A 6000-nucleotide genomic window follows, 5' to 3' on the forward strand; every position below is an offset into this window, starting at 1 on the left:
CTCAAGCTTCATGACCTGTCTATACATCCTGCTGTGTGTTTCCAGCAGCAGCAGGTCTGCAGTGAACAGCTCTTTGGGACAGAACACAATATGAAAGCAAAGATAAATTACGGGAGAGGACAGGATGGGAAACTGCTTTCAACAGAAGAAAAATATTGTGTAAATTGTAACAGCTATGCAGACTGCTGCAAAGATCTTTAGTTGTCTCAAGCTGAAGAGAGAAACTCTCATCTCCTTTTCCTGCTCACTCAGTCTCCAGCTCTGGGTGTTGAACTACCTGAAGGAAATGTAGGTGCTTTTACCAATTTCCTTTGCTGGACATTCTGTTATCCAGGAGGGATAATCAGAGTCCTGAGTTGGAATAAATCTGTACTGCTACCTGGAATGCACAAGGGGAGCATGCAGGACCATTCATAAGCAGAAGCACCTAGGCAAGCCATGTTGTGGCACCTGGCTGGAGTGTGCTTCTGATACCCACAGCACACATGGCATGGCTGGGCTCTGAACACAAGGCCCAGCTGAACTCCACTGTCACATCTGGAATGTTTTATACCATGGGTTGGTAACAGATCTAGTTCATTTTTCCCTAAGGAATAATTTACAAGCATACTTGGATAACAGAAATGTCTAATCCATTCACAGTGGCAAATAATAATCAAGACATGTAGCTAAAGGATGATCACAACTGCTTCACAGATATGCTTTAAAAATCCAAACTAACTCCTAAATGAAAAAATAAATGAAATCTTTACTTATAATTAAAAATACCCAACCAAGACAGAACTAAACAGAACTAAAAAAGCCCAGTATTAGCTACTCTTTACAACAGCTATGCCTCTGTCCCCTGGAAAAGAGGTTAACTTTATACAAAACACTGCCTATATAATTTATATCATTACTTACCTGTGAGAAAAGCAGAGAGCCCTGTACACATAGAAAGCTGGTAGTGACACCAGGGATGTGTTAAGGGATCTATTAATTTTGCTAAACACTACTGAGAAAGAACTCAATTACAAAACAATTTAAAAAGAGCAAAAATTCTGGGAGATAAATATTTTTAATCTAGTGTGGAAAGCCGTAACATGAACTAATTTTGAATAAGACATTCAGTAAATATTTTAATAGTGAGAGTGATTAGCCACTTTAGCTACTGAATGGAGTTGTATCTCTTGATTTCTATAAAGTGAGCTTGAAAATCTCACAGTATAATACATTTTTAAATCTTGCTACTTGGGTTCAGTGTCCCATTGACTGGATGAACTGCAATGGCCTACCAGAAAGGTTGGAGGTGACTTATTACCCCTTTTTTGGACTTCTGTGAATTAATGGGCTCCCCATTAACTGTCACTATTTTAATATTACAGCTCATGACTCTCTCTTTCTATATCTGAATGCTATTAGATTGAGTTTATACAAATAAAAATATGTGCTCAAGTTCAACAGCTTTAAAGCATTAGCACTTCCTCTGGCCTACCAACAGATCCAGTTAAGCTCAGTGCAGGACTTTAAATAAAAATAGGAAAGCTGAACATAGATATGGTCTCTCATATGGAATTTTAGCCTAGTTTTTAATTTTCTTTAAAAGAAACACTAAGCACTTGCTATTTGGAATGCATTTAAATATGAAGTATTTTAGGCTCCTAACAAGTATGCCACTGAGGTGGAATCACCCCAGAAGTATGGGCTGGTAATTATTATCACATGGCAGTGACTGAGTTATTAGCTGTGCAATGAAGGAGCCAAGGTTTGTGTTGGAGGCATAGATTCCTCATTTTTACTTCCACCATCCGTCATAATAGAATCTACTGGAAAATGGAGTACAAATCATTCAGGAATTTACAACAGTCAGTCGAGCTAGTTCTGAGCTATATCATTGCTGGAAGTGAATGCCTTTGTTTTGCACCCTAAGGGCTGCTCATACGCATAAATAGCCCCCCTTTTTCTGTTTCTGAATCACAGTGTCCAGCCAATACAAAAAAGATTATGAGGTATGAAAACCGCACATATCTCCACCACAGAACAATAACAAGATCTATACTTTGATTTCCTGGGAAATAAAAATTGTAGCTATACTTCCTGTCAGCCCATTCCTTTGAACGTGTTCTCTTCATAATTTGGATTTTGAATCAAGTTTAAATGGCAGTTAAAAATCGTATGTGGCAGTACACAATGAAATTTAGCTTGACAGCCTGGACATCAAAACTAAAAATAAATGACTTCACATCCAAATAATAAGTAATAACAATGTTAGCCTGCATAAGAATAGCAGGACTGGATTCAAATACAATATTAATTTTAGGGATATGAGTGACTAGGGAGAGACAGAGGCAAAGAAACAAATCCTTCATATAGCAATAGTCTCTTCTTATCCCCCAGGCAACTGGCTGCCTTTCACCTCGGCGGCGGAGCAATTATGTGGCATAATGACTGCAGTGCAAATAAGCAGAGAGATTTTATTAAACCAAATGAGCAAATCAGCTGCGTATTATTGCCATTTGATTGACAGTGACAAGTGTCGAGCAGACACGGATGTGAATATGATAAAGAAGCTTGCAGGAAAGCTCTTGATAATGTTACTCTTGATAAAGTTGCTCTGCAAACCTCTCTAAGTAAATAAAGGGGAAAGAATATGATGCATATTAATTCGCATAGTTTGCAACCTGCCACAGGACTAGAGGAAAAGTTGCAATAGGTTCAGCACATGGCATTTCATATGAATTCTAAAATTGCATTTATGAGTCTCATAGACTTTACAATACTATATTAATATTAAAAGTAAAGGTCATTCCACATAACAGTTAAGCTGCCTGAGCTGCAACCTTTATATCAAGAACAGACTCGGGCTGGGGGCACGAGGAGGAGGAAAACAAGTGGAACGATCTGAATAAATGTAAAATGTTACTCAGAAAGATTGCTGCCTTTTGCTGGGACGTCCATTTACACGTTTGCACTTCCAGTGGACAATTACATTCCTGACAGGCCTGCCATCAGAAGGATTAAATCAATACCTTTCATATGGGAATGGGATTCATTGGCATGGGCCTTCAGGCCGCCAGGTAGCCACTCTCACATTAATGACTGCCTTATGACATCATACTGCACACCCTCCAAAGCCTCCCATCATGGCAGGCAGCGTGGAACTTTGGATAATTACTTCTGGCACACAGAATGAATTAACCAAGGTGACTGGGAAGCTTTGACAGCAGCACCCATGGAAGAAAAGCAGCGGGGATGAAATCTCCTGGGCTGCAATGCCACTAACATCATGAATAAATTTGGGCTTACACGTCGAAATTGTTTAAGTGGATAAACCATGTGATAAATAGATCCCTTTCCTCCACTCCTTCATATTTTTTATTACTTTAAATTTGAATGTGAACAAGCCACAGCATTATGCCACACTTCAGTGAACATTCTTTTGCCATCAAGCACCATCAAGTTGAAGATTTCCACTCTTTGAAAAAGAATCATAATTGAGAGGAAATGTTCTTGTCATATGAAGTACACTGTAAAATGTGGAAAGCATTTTTGATTTATGTTGTAATAGTGATTTGAATATCTATTTGGACATATTTCAAAGAGATCAGCTTTGCAAGGTTCTGCATAGTCTGAGCTGATTCTTGTGCTGTGCTTTAACTGTGCAAGTAAACTTCAGCATTCAAGAGCTGACATGCTCAGAATAACTGTAGCCTGATAAAAAAAGACTTAAAGGATATCAGGATGCAGTATTTTTTACCACAAAGCAGTTGAACAAGTCTCTAAAGAAGTTTAATCATTTCATCCTAAAACTAAACTTTTTCTATAGAACAAAGTCTGAGATTTTACAACTAAATTAATTTTTAGAGTCTTAAGTTTTAAACATGAAGCAAAGTCTTTGATATTTAAACTAACTATTAACTACATAAAACAGTTTCAGAATTTATCCTAAATTACTTGTGAGACTTCTGGTGTAAATTATAGTCATATCACTGCTTTCACTTCCAAAATCGTGCATCTTATGTTGTAAAATACAAAATTTCTTTTAAGATAAAAAGACTTTTTAAGAGACAATTTAGACCCGAACACCATTGGAAATAAAAATATTAATAATGTATTCAAAGTTAACTGATATAGTGATGTCTGCTGAGACTACAGAGAGTGGATTTGAGAACACAGTGTTCATTTTTGCTCATTTTATTGGGATGCTGCTAATTGCCAGCCAAAAAAACCCCTTAAAGTCATTATAGAATATTAAAGCCTGGAAATGTATTAAAACATCTTACTAATATGTTTTCCTGTTGCCACCACAATGTGGAGAGATATTAAGCTGGAGTAGGAAAGAGTTTCTAGGTTTTGCCAGCCATTGAAAAAAAACCAAATAAGTATAAAATGGAAGGCTTTTGTATTTTTATTCTGTCACTTCCATCCCACCTCAGATGGAGCCCCTTTTGTCCAGAGTGGTGAAGCACCTTCCACTTTTAGTGTGTGGCTGGATCTGCACATGGCCCTCCTTGACCTAGAGGTAAAAAGCCCAGATCCCTGCACAGCTCAGTAAATGTACAGCAAAAGCCAACCACAACTTGCCAATATCTCTGCCCCCAGATCCCCAATATTTTATTTAGGCAAAACCTTTCACTGTTCTGGAGTTCTTTCAAACCTTCTTGAGCAATCCCAAGCAGTCAGTGCACTCTTACCGGCCTTGGCCATTGCTGGTAATAAAACTGACTCTGCTAGGTTGCAACCAAAATAACCTAATTTTAATTAAAAAGTCTGAAAGAAAGCACAGTGAGAAAAGAAGTACTAAATTGGTGTTAGAGAAAGCTACATATTGAACTGGACCTGGCCACTAAATCCTGGCCTGAATTCAGCTTCCCTGGAAGTATCAAAGAGGGGCAGCATTTAACACAGTTCTAACAGTAGATGGGAGAACTTGGCTACTGTTATGTAGATAAGATAATTAGCTACCAAAGTCATTTTTGAATGGCCTTTCTCACCATGCAGGCTGAGCCTGTTCTCACTCACAGTTTGTGGACTAATCTTGGCCACAAGAAAATGGAAATATAAATGCATTTCAAGTCATTTATGCATCATACTATCCAAGCTTAGGATCACATACCATCAGTCATAATCTGCATTATTATGACAGTCTGTCACCTTGCTGTATTCATTGTGAGAACTAAGAATTATGTCTATAATAACAAAAAAATTGCCACTGAAAAAATAGCATAGAAGCATTCAAACCAAATCTTCCACTGCACTTCAGAAATAAGGAGATATTAGACAGAGGAGGCACTGACACGAATCCCTCTGAGGGGAGGATCACAGTATTCATTAAAGTAGGCAACAATTTAGAATTAAAATAAAAACACTAAACAAAAACAAATTAAATTACACTTTAGGCCAGTAGTGTTCATCTGTTCTGTGAACTGTAGCTCTGCATCAGCTCCAGAGAGTTCAGTAATTTCTCTAATGATAAGTCACGATTAGTTTCTGTTTTCCATGAGAAACTAGGAAAGAAAAAAAGGGAAGTGCTGGCTCAGGGGGTGCAGTGATGTCACCTTCTGGGTGTGCCATTGCTCCCTGCTGGCTGTGAGCTGGGAGCTGCTGGGCTCTGCCAGGAAGGGTGGCAGGCTGCAGGCACAGCCCAGCCCTGCAGCCATGGCCCTGGGCTCAGCACCCTGCTGGAACAGCTGAGACAGAGCTCACAGACCACTCGAACCCAAACCCCACTGGAATTCATCCTGCACAACACAGAAAGTCTGTACAACTGAAGGCAGTCACAAAACAAACCACGAGATTGTCTCTCAACACATTCATCTGTCCCAATTCAAATAAATACCTGTAATGTAAGAATCATCCTTTAAAGAAAACCCCCTCAACCCTAACCTATCATTTATCCTGGTACATTCTGTGATACCAACACTATTGAACTTCAAAAGGCATGAGATTTTTCTATATTAATATTTTTGAAAAGCAAATACAAGGTTGTCACATAGAACTTTTGATAAAGTAGGAAAGCTG

This window comes from Serinus canaria, chromosome 11 (genome assembly GCF_022539315.1).
Source record: "Serinus canaria isolate serCan28SL12 chromosome 11, serCan2020, whole genome shotgun sequence".
Classification (NCBI taxonomy): Eukaryota; Metazoa; Chordata; class Aves; order Passeriformes; family Fringillidae; genus Serinus; species Serinus canaria.